The sequence below is a fragment of the Megascapheus bottae genome, chromosome 15, assembly GCF_031878675.1.
Source record: "Megascapheus bottae isolate mThoBot1 chromosome 15, mThoBot2.hap1, whole genome shotgun sequence".
Taxonomy (NCBI): domain Eukaryota; kingdom Metazoa; phylum Chordata; class Mammalia; order Rodentia; family Geomyidae; genus Megascapheus; species Megascapheus bottae.
This window is the reverse complement of record NC_143523.1, coordinates 22604563-22623876: the sequence shown is the minus strand read 5'-3', so window position 1 is coordinate 22623876 and position 19314 is coordinate 22604563.

Genomic DNA, 19314 nt, shown 5'->3' with positions numbered 1-19314 from the left:
TATGTAAAGGACAAAAAGACAAGGTTATACTTTCTGTCCCAAGGATTAATATGTGAAGGATTAACCAAAGTACCGTTTCCACTTTAGGTTTGCACAGACTGTCTTTGGAAACTGGAATGATGAAGTACAGATTTTGTTCCTGATCTCAATTTTCCAAGATTATATGACCAGGGAAAGCTGGCATAAAAACATGCCTTCCAGTAGGAGCAGGTAGCTCATGACTATAATCCTAGCTTTGCAGGAGGCTGAAATCTGAGAAGCATGATTCAAAGCCAGCCCAGGCACAAAAGGCGGTGAGACTCTTATCTCCAATTAACTACCAGAAACCAGAAGCAGTGCTGAGGCTCAAGGGGTAAAGTGCTTGCCTTGAGTTGAAGAGCTCAGGGACAACACCCAGGCCCTGAATTCAAGCCCCACCATACACCAAAACAAAAAACAAAAACCAACAACAAAAAAACAAGCATGGCTGGGAGTTTGACCCAATGGTAGAGTGCTTGCCTAGCATACACAAAGACCTGGGTTTGATTCCTCAGTACCACATATATAGAAAAAAGCCGGAAGTGGTGCTGTGGCTCAAGTGGTAGAGCTAGGCTTTAAAGGGCAAGGACAGTGCTCAGCCCCTGAGTTCAAGGCCCAGGACTGGCAAAAAAAAAAAAAAAAAAAAAAAAAGCCTTCTCAAGCTTTTAATGTAGAAATTCAGAGTGTCAAAATACTTCTGACAGTCTCAACCTGACCACTAAATGATCTTGGAACCTACCAGCCTTGCAGTCAGGAGGCTGCACTACTGTGCCTGGCAGCCAGTTCTCAGTTCCATGCTGGAGGCCATGTCTGCATCTCTGCATCTCTATGTGCTCTCATTTCACCCCATCTAAGAAGAGGTTAAAGTTGGTCTGAGCAGGAATCTGAGTTTAAGAGTACACAAAACCAAATCTATACCCAGAAAGCTGTGTCCACATGGTACACAGAAGGCTCTTAGATGTTATATGCCATAGTGTAGAAATCAAGGCCAAATCAAGGAATAAGGAAATGAGAGGAACACCATTCTTTCAATGGACTTGAATAAGGGAAACAGAATTTTCTGAGTCTCCCTTCCCAAAGGAACAGATGAGGAGGATTAAGGAAGGGATTTGGAGGTTAACTTCAAAATGACTCGTCGTTTCTCTTCTATTCAGGGAAGTTTTACTGGCCATCACAAACTTCTATTAACATTTCTGCGAACCATTCCAATCTAGCAGAGGGCCCTTAAACCCTACCTCAAAATTCATTCAAAAGGAATCTTAAGTTCCTTTTACTTTCTAACATTATACCAGGCAGTGTACATACAGATAGGAATTCACCATGGTCCTCAACTTTAAAGAACTTATAGGATTCTGGAGACTTGAGCATGTTCTGGAATAAGCAGGTGATTACATGAGTGTCTCTTACGGACAGTGCCATTTTCTGAGTCTGTATTATTATTACTACTGCTGTGGCTACTACTACTTTGCCAATCCTGGGGCTTGAACTCAGGGCCTAGGTGCGGTCGTTGAGCTTCTTTAGCTCAAGGTTAGCATTCTACCACTTGAGCCACCGTGCTACTTCTGGCTTTTTTGGTGTATATGGTATTGAGGAGTTGAACCTTGGGCTTCATTCATGCTAGGCAAGCACTCTACCACTGAGCCACATTTCCAGCCTCTTGAGTCTGTATTATTGAAACCAAAACCCTGAGTAGGCCTTAGTGATCACACTGTTAAATTTTCAACTGCCCCCCTGAAGAAAAGAGCTTTTGCAGTTCATTCTTCCTTTGATTCATTTCTGAGGTGTTTATCCTATAGGAATCTTTCCCACTTATTTAAGCCTATTCAGCAATTTTGAGAGTTATGGGCACATCTGATAAGTATAGGGCATGAGAATTTTCTGTTCTCTGATTTTCATGGCTCTCTTTGCCTTGTTTAAGGAGTCATGTGCTGTAATATTCTGTAGAATTTATGTTGAAAGTAGCCTTTAAAAGCTGGGCTTAACATTCCCTATTTGGTGGATTCACTTGATTATTAGAAGAGAGTTTTAAAACTTTATTATCTGGTTCCTGAATGTCAAACACTTGGTGTTTGACAAAGACAGTCTGAGTGAGACAAAAATCTGATGTTTCTACCATGACAATTAAAAATTATTCTTTTTGACTGCAGAACCTGGAAAAGCTGTTGCTGCTATCGATGCATAACATACTGGTCTTAGTGATCTTTTTATATAATTATAGATATATACAATTTGAATTTTTTGGAAACTTTAGCTGTGCTGTCAACTTTGGAAAAAGTATCCCAGTTTACTGTGTTGAGTTGGCATTGTACAGGAATTAATAGCCATATTTTTTCATTTTGTACAGGGGTAAACACACTGTATTAAATATGTAAGTTCTTATCTACATGGGTTTGATTACAGAAGCTACTAAAGTATTCTCTAAATAATGAAAAAAAATTCTTTTCTTCCATTTTTGAATTCTACCTTCAAAATGGTGACTATAATGAATTTAATCTATAATTTTCAAATCACCAGCCTGAAAAATGCCCAACAGATTAACATATGGATATATATAAGTGTATATAATAATATTATTATTATTTTAATACTTATGAGTATATTTTAAATAAATTTTAACAATATATTATTTTAAATATATATTTACTATTATGTATATATAGCATATAAGCTAGAAATGAAGTTACATAGATATTTTGTATTCATTTAATTCTTTCATTCATACAACCAACATTCACTGGAGGTTTTCTAGGGGGAAGGTACTGTTCTACCTGTTAAGCATACATTACGATGGCTGGGAGTTTGGCCTAGTGGCTAGCATGCACGAAGACCTGAGTTCTATTCCTTGGTACCACATACATAGAAAAAGCTGGGGCTCAAGTGGTGGAGTTCTAGCCTTGAGAAAGCCCAAGGACAGTGCTCAAGCCTTAAGCTCAAGCCCAGGACTGGCAAAAAAAAAAAAAAAAGAATACATCAGTAGCCGAATGTGGTGGTTCACACCTGTAATCCTAGCTACTCAGGAGGCTGAGATTTGAGGATCAAGCTTCAAAGCCAGCCTAGGCACTACAAAGCCATGAAACTTTTACCTCCAATTAACCACTAGAAAACCGAAGTAGCACTGTGGCTCAAGGGGTTTGATGGTAGCCTTGAGCTGAAGATCTCAGGGACAGAGTTCAAGCCCTATGACTGACAAAAAAAAAAAAGAATACATCAGTAAACTAAATGGAACCAATTCCTGTATTCCTGTCCCAATTAAGTTGATTACTTAGTTGAGACTATATTTGATTACAAACGTTGCAAATAACCAAATTTGAATGAACTCTATCTTCACAAGAGAAAGGAAAGAACCGACCAAACCCCACTCCATTGGATAGTCACAGCATGGCGTGGTCACCAGGGCACTAGGGTTGAGTTCAGGAGACATGGTTGTAGCTCTGGCTCTCCAGATCCTCCTTGCTATTTTGGGCCTTTGTTTCCTCATCTGTTACTTGATGACACTAAATTTCATAATCTCAAAAGTTCCTTGTGGGTGGAATGGTCAGTTATTCTAGGATATGTAACAGGCTCTTATTTGTTTGATTATGACAAGTGTACATACAATGGAAGGTACAGACCACAGGAGGCTGGCTATTTATTTAGTATTTATTCATTTTTTCACTAATGGTATTAGAACCCAGGGCCCTCTGCCTGCCAGACAAGCTCTCTACCACTGAGCTACACCCTCAGCCCAGATCTAGTTGGTTTTTGTTGTTGTTGTTTTTGCCAGTTCTGGGGTTTGAACTCAGGGCCTAGGTACTTTTTGCTCAAAGCTAGCACTCTGCCTCTTGAGTCACAGTGCCACTTCTGGCTTTTTCTTTTGTGCCAGTCCTGGACTCGAGCTCAGGGCCTGAGCATTGTCCTTGGACCTTCTCAAAGCTACAGCTCTACCACTTGAGCCACAGCACCACTTCCAGCTTTTTTCCATGTATGTGGTACTGAGGAATTGAACCTGGGTCTTAGTGCATGCTAGGCAAGCACTCTACCACTAGGCCAAACTCCCAGCCCACTTCTGGCTTTTTCTATGTATGTAGTATTGAGGAATTGAACCCAGGGTTAGGTGAGTACTCTACCATTAGGCTCCAATATCTAGGTTTTAAGTAAAGAAATAGGTAGGAATCATACTAAACTCATACACCTTCAGTTGCAACAGCACAATATAGAAGTATTTGTTGTATTTAGAGCAATGACCCCGAGGCATTGCAGGATGCTGAATCAGTAGGAGATTTAATTAAGTTCATTAGACTACTTATTAAAGTAGAAAATAGACTGAGGCTATTTAGAGAGATTTCAAACAAAAAGTATCTTCTCGTTAATCCATAGTTAATCAGAAACTCAATTAACCAATATCTTCTACTCCATGATTTTACTGTTTTCAAATTTATTTATTTTTCCTTATAACCATAACCAAACCACTGATCCAGTTCCTGGCCATTGCACATTTATACCATGAAAATCAATGGATTCTTTCTCCTGACAACAAGATGAAATGCTTCCTTGCAAAGCCATTACTGCAAATGAAAACAATCACTGCTGTAAGAAATAGACATGATTGAAATAATAAGATTCTGAGTTCTGCTTCTAAAGCATTTATTTTTGCCAGTCTTTGGGCTTGAACTCATGGTTTGGGTACTGGCCTTGGACATTCTTTGTTCAAGGCTAGTGCTCTGCCACTTGAGCCACAGCACCACTCCTGGCTTTTTCTGTTTGTTGTTTGTTTGCTTTTGCCAGTCCTGAGGCATGAACTCAGGACCTGAGCATTGTCCCTGGGCTTTTTCCTCAAGGCTAGCACTCTACCTCTTGAGCCACAGCATCACTTCCAGCTTTTTTCTGTGTATGTGGTACAGAGGAATTGAACCAGGGTCTCTGTGCATGCTAGGCAAGCACTCTACCACTAGGCCAAACTCCTGGCCCTCCTGGCTTTTTCTGTATATGTGGTACTGAGGAATCAAATCCAGGGCTTTGTTCGTGCTAGGTGAGCACTCTACCACTAGGTTACAGTCCCAGGCCAGCTTCTAAAGCATTTTGATGCATTCTATTAAGAATGTGGGAATTGGAAAGCAGCCAAAAAATAAGAAAACATGTACTTCCCAAGTGGCATAATCCTTCCCAAACTGTAACCATCCCTAAATATAAAGCTGTTTAGAGAGTCTCTGGAGCACGTCCCTTCCTGAGGAGGCTGGGTCAGAAGAGATGGCCAGATTTACTCACTATGTCCACTCTGGAGCTGAAGCAAATTCTGAAATTTTAGTAGACAGTCAAACCAGCTCCATTACAGAGGACAATAAAGCAAGTTAAAAGTGAGTTCAGACCTGTGATCCATATTTGATTGAAGCATTGCTCAGTCTACCACTTGAGTCACAGCACTACTTCCAGGTTTTTGAGTAGTTTGGAGGTAGCAGTCTTAGGCAGTTTCCTCTCTGACTGGCTTCAAACCTCAGTCCTCAGATCTAAGCCTCTTGAGTAACTAGGATTACAGGTGTGAGCCATTGGCGCCGGGCTTAGGTGAGAGTTTAGTGATCCATTACGTTACTTCTGTGCACTCATTTGTGAATCTATACTCTTCATCCAAAACTATAACTTTATGTTGGATATGGTGGCACACACCCACAATGCCCACACTTGGAAGGCAGAGGCAGGAGGATTATAAATTGTACATCAGGCTGGGTGTGGTGGTTCACACCTGTAATCCTAGCTACTCAGGAGGCTGAGATCTGAGGACTGAGGTTCAAAGCCAGCCCAGATACCAAAATGTCCAAAAGGTTCATGAGACCCTTATCTTCAATTAAGCATCAGAAAATTGGAAGTGGTGCTGTGGCTGAAGGGATAGGGCGGTAGCCTTGAGCTGAAGAGCTCAGGGACAGAGGCCAGGCTCAGAGTTCAAGTCCCACGACTGACAAAAAAAATGTACAACAGGGCTGGGAGTTTGGCCTTGTGGTAGAGGGCACGAAGACCCGGGTTCGATTCCTCCGTACCACATACTTAGAAAAAAGCCAGAAGTGGTGCTGTGGCTCAAGTGGTAGAGCTCTAGCCTTGAGAAAACCCAAGGATAGTGCTCAGACCCTGAACCCAAGCCCAGGACTGGCCAAAAAAAAGTACAACAGCCTACATAGCAAAAGTATCTCAAAACAAACAAAAATTATAACTTTCCATGGTATCTCTAGTACCATTTTCTAGTACCATTTTCTTTCAACCAGTGTTAGTGTGTGTGTGTAATCTCATTTCTTTGATCATGAATATCTTTTCAAATGCTATTATCCACAATAGCATTTCCATTTTGTGAAAATGCTAGCCTTCCTACACCCTCAGTTCATGCTGTCTTACATTTGACCCTCTGTGTCATTTTCCTGGCCTCAAATATTTCTTTTCCTTGTGCCACTGACATTTTTTTTTTTTGTCAGTCATGGGGCTTGAACTCCGGGCCTGGGCTTTGCCCCTGAGCTCTTCAGCTCAAGGCTACCGCCCTACTTCTTGAGCCACAGATCCACTTCTGGTTTTCTAGTGGTTAATTGGAGATGAGTCTCACGTTCTTTAGTGCTAGGGCTGGCTTTGAACCATGCTCCTCAGAGCTCAGCCTCCTGAGTAGCTAAGATTACGGTAGTGAGCCACCATGCCTGGCTACTGCTTACATTTTTATTCCTTCTTTCTTTCCTTTTCTTACTTTTTTCCCTTCCTTTCTTTTTCTTTCTTTCTTTCTCTCTCTCTTTCTTTCTTTCTTTCTCTCTTTCTTTCTTTCTTTCTTTCTTTCTTTCTTTCTTTCTTTCTTTCTTTCTTTCTTTCGCTCCTTACTTTTCCCTCTTCTGAACCACCTCATTATTCAACCTGTCACCCCTCATGGTTGTGTAGTGTATGTCCCACAATGTGTGTGGCACTGTTCCAAGATATAAGAGATGTTGGCTGAAGCTTGAAGTTCTAAGGCTTAGATTGTGATCAGGGATAATATATCCAAGGAAACAAATCAAAGAAGAAACCATTACTCCAGCCCACATGACCTTAACTATCAGTGTGATGCTAGAGCTATTTAGAACAGCTACCAGAAGAGGAGAAGTAGAGAATAAAACCAAGCAACCATCTGCCAGGAAATATTAGGCCAATCTGGAGAAGAATACACGCTTCGCAGTGCTAACTCTTCCTGTGAGGCCCTATGTGCATCTGTTAGAATGAAATCATTGTTGGCAAAGATATAAGTTAGTGAGGTCGTTATGGAAGACACTGTGGAGGCAACTCAAAGGTAAAGAAAGCAACAGCAAATAAAACTACTGAATGATGTAGCAATCTCATTACTGGTTATACATCCGAAGGAGATAATGTCAATTTGTTGAAGAGAATCCTGCACTGCCCTGCTCATTGCAGCACTATTCACATGCCCAAGATATGGAGTCAACATAAATTTCCTGTAAGGGACAATCAGCTAAAGAAACTATGTTTGGGGTGGAGAGAGGGAAATAGGGAAGGGGTATCAATGTTTGTGAAGTAATGCACCTTCTATCTGGTGAATATAACTATAATCCCTCTGTTAATTACAATAAAATATACGAAAAAAGAAACTATGGCATCAATTTACTGTAGAATATTTCTTTCTCAGAGAATGCAATCTTGTCTTCTGCAACCACATAGATGGACCTGGAGGCCATTATCTAAAATAAAATATGAACAGAAAATGAAACACTACATGATGCAAAAGGCTGAGGTTATAGAAGCTAGGAACAACGAGGGACAGAATGGAAGTGGGAACTGTGAGGAGAGACTGGGAACTAGATATAAGATAGGGGTTACAGGAGGAATAACTTCATGCATTCTAGGCTTAACAGAGCATCATTTAAAATGATGCATCATATACGTCACAACATCTAGAAGTGAGGATTTTCAATCTACCTAACAGAAACACATGATAAAGGCTCAAGGTAATTTCAGTTACCCAGATATGGTTATTTTACAGTGGTACAGTAATCAAAACAGCACCTGGACCCCATAAATATGCGCACTTGTTGGTCCAAAATTTTCTATGTATCAGAAGATGAATAGTTTGTCAATATTTCCTCCCGTTCACCAGGTTGTCTCTCACTCTGTTATTTCCTGCGTTGTGAAGAAACTTTTTAGTTTGCTCTAATTCCATTGGTCTCTTCTTACTTTTGCTGCCTATGCATTTTGGTGTCACATCGAAAAATCTGTCATTGCAGACACCCATGTCTTGAAGTGTTTTCCCTATGTTTTCTTGTTATAATACCACTGTTGTAGTTTTAACACTTAGGTTTTTCATCCACTTTGAGTTGATTCTTATGTGGGGAGGGGGTGGGAGAGAGAGAGAGAAGAATCTCGTTTTGCCCATTTGCATATGATGAGTGGTATACAGAATACATAAAGAACTCAAATAATTTTTTTTTTTTGCCAGTCCTGGGCTTGAGCTCAGGGCCTGAGCACTGTCCTTGGACTTTCTCAAGAACTCTACCACTTGAGCCTCAGCACCACTTCTGGCTTTTTTCTATATATGGTACCGAGGAATCGAACCCGGGTCTTCATGCATGCTAGGCAAGCACTCTACCACTAGGCCAAACTCCCGGCCCTCAAATAATTTTTTATTGGTGGGTCATGGGGCTTGAACTCGGCCTGGGTGCTCTTCAGCTCAAGGTTACCGCCCTACCCTTAAGCCAAGCCCCACTTCCAGCTTTCTAGGGATTAATTGGAGGTAAAAGTCTCAGGTCCTTTTGTGCCCAGGCTGGCTTTGAACCTTGATCCTCAGATCTCAGCCTCCTGAGCAGCTAGGACTACAGGCGTGAGCCATCCTGGCTAGAACTCAAATAGTTTAACATTAATTTTTAACTTATAAATGGATGAGGATATGGCTCAAGAAGCATGGCCTCTCAAGCACAAGATCTGAAAATTCAAACCCCAGGATCAGCCAAAAAAAGAAAAAGAAAAGAGGAGGGTGGGAGCTGAAAACTAAACAGGTACAACAAAGGCTTGCTCAAGCCTCTGTGCTTAGTCTGTTCCCAGCCTTTTCCAGTTTCACCACATGATGGTTCTTGGTTTCTGATCTGGCACAGGTGCTCCATTTCCATGACCTCTCCACCTGATGGTTGTCCACTGAGATCATCCACCCAGGTAGGCAAAGGAAGTCAGCAAGTAAGAATCTGAGGACGTGCTGCCCCCTGCAGGACACACTGGGACTTGCAGTCCCGCCATCCATTAGAACCGCGTCCTGTGCTTTTCCATGGGCTGTTGTTTCTCTCCACCACGCGGCGGCGCTGCTCTTCCAAGTGTCACGTCCAGCCAGTTAATGGGAAGCTAAACTTCATTGACACCAAGAAAGAGAAGGGATTGGGAGGGTGACAGGGAACTAGGGGGAGAGAAAGTTAAAGAAGAGAGCTAACAAGCTTCTTGCCAGACGAGGCTTCCTAGAGGTCCTTTGCTTTTGACTCATTTCAGTGAGGAAAGTTATTCCCTACTTTATTGGGATTTTTGGTCCAACAGTTCACAAACCTGGTAAGAAACAGAATCACTGGGAAAACTGCTTTGAATGTACAGATGCTCCAATTTTATTCCAGGAAACTCGTATTCAAAATGTGGGGAGGGGCTGGGTTATCCTTTCTCTTCAAAAATCTCTCAGGCTGATCATTGGTGTGCTGCTTACAAAAGAAGTGGAAGTGTAAAAAGTAGAGCCTGTTTCTCTCTCTCTCTCTCTCTCTCTCTCTCTCTCTCTCTCTCTCTCTCTCTCTCTCTCTCTCTCTCTCTCTCTCTCTCTCTCTCTCTCTCTCTCTTTCTCTCTCTCTTTGTGGGGTCATGGGACTTGAACTTGGCCAGGGTGCTGTCCCTGAGCTCTTCAGCTAGTACCTACCGCCCTACCCTTGAGCTGAGCCCTACTTCCCCATTTTCTAGAGGTTAATTGGAGATAAGAATCTCAGGTCCTTTTGTGCCCGGGCTGGCTTTGAACCTTGATCCTCAGATCTCAGCCTCCTGAGTAGCTAGGGTTACAGGAGTGAGCCACCACACCCCACTGTTTTTTAAAATAAAACAAAAACATCTTGCCTGCACCCCTTCCAACACTGCGCCCCCGCTTCACAGGCAATTGCCTGCTTGCTCACGTGACTCACCTTTAGAATAAGGACTGTGTCCTGCTGAACACCCACTATGCGCTAACTAGTAGATATGATTACAGTCTGAATAATGTAGTATTTATAGAAGCTGGTGGAATCTCAAGGTATCTCCAACTTTCATGTGAGGTAGCATATTTAAATATGAAGCGCATATCTAGTAAATGACCGAAGATTCCATTTCTAAGTATTTATTCCGAGTCAATGGAAGTCTGTGCTCAATAAAGTACACATTTGCTATCGTTTCCATCTTTGGTGCCTCTCAAAGGCCCATATGTTACAGGTTTTGTTTCCAGTGTGGTACTGTTGGGAGAAAATGAAACCCCTAAGGGTGGAGCCTAATGAGAAGTCTTTAGGTCACAAGGGCATTTGTCTTTCTGACAATTCATGATTAAGACATTCTTCTTAAGTGGTTGCCTAGCATGCACGAAGACCCAGGTTCGATTCCTCGGTACCACATACATAGAAAAAAGCCGGAAGTGGTGCTGAGGCTCAAGTGGTAGAGCTCTAGCCTTGAGAAAGTCCAAGGACAGTGCTCAGGCCCTGAGCTCAAGCCCAGGACTGGCAAAAAAAAAAAAAAAAAAAAAAGACATTCTTCTTCTCTCTATCCTTATCCCTTAGTAGATTACTATTGCTGATACAGAAGAGCTTGTTTACAAATGGTCTTTCATTTATCTGATTGCTCCTTTCTTTCCTTATGGTAAACTAAAAATAACATGAAGTTTATCAACTTAACTATGTTCTTGTAGGCAGTACTAAGATGTAAACTCAGGCTTCACACTTGCTAAGAAGGAGTCCTATCACTTGAGCTACACCCCAGTCCTAGAAATCTAATTTTATTTTTGGCTGTCGTGGGGCTTGAACTCAGGGCTTGGGCACTGTCCTTGAGTCTTTTTGTGTTCAAGGCCAGCACTCTACCACTTGAGCCACAGCACCCCTTCTGACTTTTTCTGAGTAGTTAATTGGAAGTAAGAGTCTCATGGACTTTTCTGTCTGGGCTGGCTTTGATTGGAGGTCATCAGATCTCAGTCTTCTGAGTAGCTAGGATTACTTGTATGAGCTACTGGCACCAGCTAAGATTAACCACTTTAGATGTCATTCATGTTAAGTATATCTATATGAGTGTGAAGCAGATCTTACTTACTTTTCTCTTTCTTCCTTAGCATGTTCCATAGATAGAAATCTTAGCTTTGAAATCTATATTAAAATGTTTTTATTTCTATAATGCTTGTGTATTTAGTATTTTCTTTTTTTATTGTAATTAATGAAAGGGTTACATGATATTTGCCATATAGAAGGTGCATTAATTCACATACATTGATACCCTTTCACATGTCTTGGTACCCTTTACTCTACCCCCTGCCCCCCCGTTTTGGTTTTCCCCCCTTCCCTATCAAATTTCAATTAATCAAATACAAATAAATTCAATATATCAGATAACAAAGTGAGGTACTGTAACAATATGAGATACCCAAGAGACAGCAAAGGAGATGAGAGATAACATAGTACATTAAGGACAACAATCATTCATTATATGGCTTTTGTTTCACTATCCTGGAGGTATTTTCACATTTGTTGTATAATGAAACTGTACTTAGTATAAATAAGAATCCTGCCTAGGCCCTGAGATCAAACCCCATGAACAAGAACAGTGAGAACAGAAAAGGCTGATTCTTTTTTTTTTTTTTTTGCCAATCCTGGGCTTGGGCTCAGGGCCTGAGCACTGTCCTTGGACTTTATCAAGGCTAGCACTCTACCACTTGAGCCTTAGCACCACTTCCGGCTTTTTGCTATGTATGTGGTACCGAGGAATTGAACCTGGGTCTTCGTGCATGCTAGGCAAGCACTCTACCACTAGGCCAAACTCCCAGACCAAGGCTGATTCTTGTATCAGGGCAGAAAGTATATAAGATAAGCTGGATCATCTTGCAATAAGAAAGTATACAATACATGTGTTATTAGGAAGAAAAATAAGAGAGAAAATTAATTCTTACAATAGTAGAGGTTTGTCACAGAGATCCAAGCCAACAGAAAAAGGTCCCAATGGTCAAATCTGGGGCCATTTGAGCAAGCAAATAAATAATGCAGTAATGAATTCTAATCCAATAGAAAAGACTAATGTCTATGACTTCTTACTGAGGCAAAGAAAAATCTACAATAATGAATGGAAAAGAACAGATAAAGCTTCCATGGAGAAGAATTCAAATAATTTATGTGTGGTATTCCATCCCCAAGAATGTGGAGGATAATTTTGTATTTTTTAAAGTATTGACCATTTATCTGGACTTCCTTCCAGAGATTACAAAAAGGAAAGGAAGTGAAGAAAAACCTAATGGCTGAACACAAATCAGTGCCTCAAGACAGACAACCAAGTTCTACACCCACGGTGATATCATGTTGGCAGTGTACATTCCTTATTCAAAGATGGCATACAATGCAATATGATAGAATTAACTAGCATCTTTACCTCTGTGATTTTCCTCCCTTAAACTCATAAATTCCAGCATAATCATAATTAAAAATTAAGAGATGTCATATAAATACCTGACCAGTACTTCCAAATATATTCAAAGTAATCAAAAACAAGGAAAATTTGAGAAATTACCATGGCTAAGAAGATTCTTCACAAGCATTGCCACTAGATAGTATGTGATATTCTTTGTAAGATCATAAAACAGGAAAATAATATTTAGATAAAATCAGTATATATAGGAATAATGTGAAATTAAGAATAAATATATTATTACTGATTCATTAATTGTACAAATGTATTGTGTGAATATAAAATATTAATCATAGTAATTAAATGAGGGATATATGAGAACACTTTATACCACCTTTATATTTTTTTCTGTACATTTGAAAAAATGTTCTAAAAATAAAATGTCTTTTAAAAATAAAGGGGGCGCTTGGGCCAGGAGTTTGGCCTAGTGGTAGAGTGCTTGCCTAGCATGCTTTTAGGGTTCGATTCCTTGGCACCACATACATAGAAAAAAGCCTGAAGTGGTGCTGCGGCTCAGGTGGTAGAGCTCTAGCCTTGAGAAAGTCCAAGGACAGTGCTCAGGCCTTGAGTTTAAGCCCCAGGACTGGCAAAAATAAATAAATAAATAAATACATACATACATACATACATACATACATACAAAGGTGATGATGAACACATATACCCAACACATAAAAGAACAAAAATTTAATAGTAAAGTTAAGAAGTTTTGACCAAGATCCTTTATTTCTAGTCATATGACAGACTAAAAATGGTAACAACTCTCTCATTAAAAATAACTAAAAATTCTAAACTGTTTTCAAACATTTTCTTAAGTGAATTCAATGAGCTAACAAAGTAAGAAGGAACAATGTAAGGTCAAGAAAATAAATAAGTGTAAGTAGTAAAAGAAGGTCAGTTCTGAAGAAAGTTGCTCTGGGACTGGGAGTGTGGCATGGTTGAAAGAGTGCTTGCCTAGCATGCATAAGGCCCTGGGTTTGATTCCATGGTGCCACATACACAGAAAAAGCCTGAAATGGTGCTGGGGCTCAAGTGGTAGAGCATTAGTCTTAAGAAAGCCCAAGAATAGAGCTCAGGCCCTGAGTTCAAGCTGCAGGACTGGCAAAAATAAAAAGTTACTTTGAAAGAGAGAGAGAGAGAGAGAGAGAGAGAGAGAGAGAGAGAGAGAGAGAGAGAGAGAGAGAGAGAGAGAGAGAGAGAGAGAAAGAGAGACCTCATGTAGGGTTCAAAACAGCCTGAGGAAGGTTTGAAATCCCCAATGAAGACATAGTCTAGAGGAGTCCACGTAAATAACAAAATATTGAGAGCAAGATCCCTAAATCAAATCAACTGGCCTGAATAATCTAGGTCATGAATCAGTGGAGTAATTCGTTACTTTTTTCTGTAGCTGTAGGGTAGATCTGGTCAGTGAGTTCTGAAGCAACAGGAAGAAAACAAAGATGAACCCATTACCCCTGGAGAATTAGTAAGAAAGGCAATGTGGATGCTAACCCGGAAGATGAGGACCGTGGGAGTATGGTTGGAATGCTGGGAGGAGACCTGGCATTGCCTCAGAGGGGGCCTCACCACTGAGGGGGCATTGCCACTGAGGGAGCCTCGCTCCCTCGGGGCGCAGGGGGGCTGCCACTGGGAGAAGTGGGAGCAAGGAGCCCTCTAGGCTCCATCCCCTGAATTTAAGAGGGTAGAGATTTTTGAAGCCACTTTTGTCTTAAAATCTCTTCCTTGAAACCCACATTCTACCTTCTTTTACCTAAGTAGATCTCCATCTGATTTAGTTATAGCAATGCAATTAAAAGTTGGGTAAATCACATACTTTTATTAGCACCTTACTAGACTGTACGTATCTTCAGGACAGAAATCACGCTTGGTTGTTTTTAAATCCACAGTGTCTATGTGGGGTGAGGACTACTGCCACAGGTGCTTCAAAACTCACTGATGGGTGCACGTAAAAGAGAGAACCCTCAGGGCCAACACCCAGGCCCAGGGGTAGGGCGGTAGCCTTGAGCTGAAGAGCTCAGGCAGGGACAAGACCCAGACCCAGGGTTCAAGCCCCACAACCAACCAACCAACCAACAACAACAACAAAAATTAAAAGGGAGAACTCTCAGGCGTCTCTAATCAGAGGGCTCCAATATGGTATATTTTGGGTTTTTTTTTCCTGCTGTTAATTATCTTCAATGCAAACTCAAAACATTATAAGGAGTAACCAGGAAAGCACAGAGCTCTTTAAATCCTATTTTTTTGGGGGGTGGGGTGGGGTGGGGACAAGGTCTCTGTGTGGATGTGTCTATGTATATGTGTGCATGGGTGCAGGGATGGTTGTAGTGTGGTGTAGTGGCTGGGGCAATGGAAGAGGGAGGAAAGAGACTCCACGCAGCGATTATGTGGAGGGGATTTACTATGTCTCTTTTCCTCCACCCTCCCTCGTCCTCCCCCACTTCTTTGTCCTCTTTCTCCTCGTCCCCTTCTGCATTTGTCTGGGAGGGTCCTGGAGTGTTCTTTTGATCAACTCAATCTTTCTCTAGCACTTGAGTTCTGATTGGCTGAAGGACTTAGAGGGGGAAAAAAACTTTAATTAAGTAGATAATCTCTTCTTTGGACGTTTGGCAGCTCCATTTCACCTCCCCTTAACTCTGTTTGGGATCGCTTACACACCAAGGAAGGTAGGCTCTGAGGAGGATTCCATCCCAATACCACAGAGGGGAATACTGCCCCATCTTACTTCTCTGCCCCCCAATATTTCAGAATTTTCTCTCTCTTACTCCGAGGATTATGTTTCTTGTGAAGCTTCCTGTGTGCATCTTTCTTCTCACCTGTGCCCTTCAACTCAGCCACACCTGGTAAGTAATCTGGACATCTACCTGGAATGGGAATATGTAAGTGTATCTAAGAAACTTCATTTTCTTTTCACAAATGTCACAGGCCTTGAGACCTCTCCTGGAAGAAAAAATTCTATGAAGTAGGGCTTTTCCTAAGTTTATGGCTGGTTTTAGTAAATCTTTAGGACCCCTATCAATAAAGAAATGTATTAAAACAAAAGAGATCCCTAGTTTTATAAATTACTATGGCACAAAAATTCCAAGTGATTTGGGGGAGAGATGGACTGTGGCCTTTTGTGCCAAATCCTGGTGTCAGCTTTGAGGACAAGAAGTGCCTCATGCAAGCTCTCCTGTGCCCCATCTGATGTTGTGTGAAGGCTAAAGTCAAAATTCAACAGTAGCTGAATTGGTACTTTCTGACTTGACTCTCTTGACTGACTTCAGAATATTCTAAGTAACTGCTCACGTTGTCATTTCCAAGTAATTAAAAGTTCATCTGAACCACTGCACTGAGTTGGTATTGGCTCAAGGAATATGTCCAGAAATCTGAACTAATCTACAAATGTATTTAATTTGCCCAACTTACAAAAAGTGTGTGTGTGTGTGTGTGTGTGTGTGTGTGTGTGTGTGTGTATGTTACTGTAGGTGAAAGTACTTTGCAAGCTTTAAATCACTCACTGCACAGATGATACATACATGTCTTCATTCTCATTTAGTTCCTGAGAACAACATGAATTATGTATACTTGCAAATGTTAATAACCAAGAACTCAATGACATACAGAAGCTCAACCTGGGAATGAAAGTTGCTAGGGTGTTTGGAGTTTCTCACCAATTCACAGTCTCCCTCTCTTACGCTCTCTCTCTCTCTCTCTCTCTCTCTCTCTCTCTCTCTCTCTCTCTCTCTCTCTCTCTCTCTCTTTCTCTCTCTCTCTCTTTCTCTCTCTCCATCAATTCTCATTTTGATAATCTGTTTAACTAAGACACAGAACCAATTGCCAGGAAGCTAGAAGAGAAATGTCTTTGCTGAAGTAAACATCCTACATTAATTGAGAATATGTTCTTATCATAAATAAGGCTGGTCATCATTATTGGAGTGTGGATTTTAAAGTATGCCAACCTAGTGCAACTGTTTGGAAGTAAACAAAACAATTTGTAGCATTTCTAATTATATACAGAACCACCAAATAATTGGTCCACTTTAATTGGCAATTTCCTTGAATATTTCAACATTGAAAAAAAAGATCTCTCTTCTCTGTGCCTCATGAGAACAAAAAGACAAAAGAGAGAGAAGACTATTTCAGAGCATCTCTACTGGTGTTCAGCTCATGGTATTCTTCAGCTGATTCAGTATCAGCAAAAGAGAAACACGAGATTCCTTTCCCTAGTCACCAGGGCAGTGCGAAGAATTGTTCTATGAAAAATACCTTTACTGTGTGTCCCCTTCCCTGCTGAAGGGGGTCATGTGCATTTCATTCCCATACTGACACAGCCACGCTGAAAGGTGGCTGGGTTGCTTGTCTGTCCAAATTCAAGTGTCTGGATTCAAAAAGAAAAGAGAAAAAAAGAGATGTGAAAGAAAGTTCGAATTTAAAAATAGGGTTTAAGGACCCCTTTTTGGTGGCTTGGTGAGGAGAAGAAAATGTACAAATCTCCGAGGTCATTCAATTTGATTTTCATTGCTTTTTCCTATAAGTCTCAACATTCACAGTTTGGCAAGATTCTGGTTTTGGGTAGTATTTCAAAAGTGATTTTTAAAATCTGACATTGAATCTTGATTATTCTTATAATGAAACCATCAAGGTTTGTATAAGGTTATCCTCCCTTTTGTGCCAGGCAGAGAAATTTGATCAACCACTGCCTTCAAGATATTTCTTTTAATAGTTCATTAACAACTTTTTACGTAAGAATCTCAAAAGCATTTAACAAACAGAGATCTTACCATTTCTTCTTGGCTGTTCAATTGTAAGCCTGAAAATTACTGTCAGAAAGAGTCCAACAGCAGAAATTCCTAGGCTTGAAAAGGGGAAAATAATGATGACATTCACCCACAATACACAGTTTCACTGGATAAATCAGTAAGATGTTTATTTTTTGTAAAGAATTTGGACATTTCAAGGAGAATTGTTGTATAGAATCTTGAGAAAAAAAATTTTCTTAATCCTTATGGCTTATTTAGAGAGAGACAGAGAGAGACACAGAAAGAGAGAGAAAGAGAGAGAGAGAGAGAGAGAGAGAGAGAAATGAATAGTTAAACAGATGGTGATGACTAGAGATGAACATTTATGAATTAGAGTAATTTCTCTGTGTATAATGGAATTTCATCAATAATAACATACTGAAGACTTCATTAGGGAAAGATTTAATTTCAGTTGGGTTTTTTGGTTGTTGTTGCTGTTGTTGTGCTGGGGACTGAACTCAAGGCCTCGGGCATGCTAGTCAAGAGTTCTACCACTGAGTTCACATCCTAGCCCAGAAATCTGTTATTGTGAAAAGTCAATATAGCCATAGTTCACCAAGCTAAAAATTCTTGTTTTCCATATACAGATGAGACTATTTTCAAATGCATATTATGAACAATAAAATATAAACATTTGAAAACTGATTGGCTTCATAACATTTTTGTTAGATTACGTTTTGTCTTGTTAATTTTCCCCATTGACAGATAGATATAGGAAGAACAAGTTCAGTGAAGGAAAGGTCCGTTGCAGTTGTTGAATGGGGAAGCGATTCTCTTCCTCAAAGAGGCTGGAGAGGTTTGAAGAGAAAGAAATGAAAAGCAAGGGGGTGAGGAACTGCTTTGGAATCTGAAAAACACCATGCACTATCAAGATTCGCTCAGTTAATAGCTTCCCTGGTCCATCTTTAAAAATGTGTATGACTCCCCTGCCACCCCTCTCCCCCACATTCTCCATGCCCCACAAAAAAAGCCTGGGGGCTGGTGTTGTGTGGCTCTGATGGTAACACTGCACTGAGAATGCAGTCTGGGGATTTGAGGCAGGGTCAGAGAACTTCAGCTCCTGGTTTATCCTTGGTTTCTCCAGCAGCCAAAGCTTGTGGTTACTTTTGTAGTCTCGGCTTCTCCGGTCATGGATGTATGTAGTCACTTACTATAGAATAACTATTAACAAAATTTATGAGGTTCTAGAAAGGGACACTTCATAGTAGCTTTCTTATGGTACCAGATTGTGTAAGCAATGAGGAAGATACTGTGAAGTGTAGGTCATATATGTGTGTGTATGCATGTGCGTGCATGTGTGTGTGTGTGTGTGTGTGTGTAAAAATATAATACAAAGAGGATCTCCATCTTGTGACTTGCACTGAGATAAAAAGGGCACAATAAGGACCAAGGAGCAAAGGAGGTCCCTCCCATTTTCTGGAGCTCATTTCCATATTATTTTATAGGGTCAAAGGGCGAAGGAAGTTTTATCCAGCTCTTTCTCTTTTGCTTTATTTTATTTTATTGTTGAGGTAATGTATAGAGGGGTTAGAGTTACATCTCTTTCTCTTTTATGGAAAGAGATTTTTTTTTCTTTTTTTCCAATTGTTCAATTGGTGAAAATGTTGCTATATATCGGGTAATGTTGTTTTGTCTCAAGACTATTAATAAAATTCCTTTTTCGTAGGCTCCAAGGACTCTTTTCTATTTCAATCAGGAGGCAGAGGAGAAATCATATGCCTTTGAGAGTGAAGCCAGGACAGTTTTCTTGGGCTAAATCCTTATTTTTCTGAAAGCAGGTTTTTCTTACTAAGTAAAGGATCAGGCTGGGTTAACAGCTGGGGGAAACTCTGAACTTGATTCACATCAATAACATTCCCCATTGCCGCCCATTTGAAATATATCTGGACTC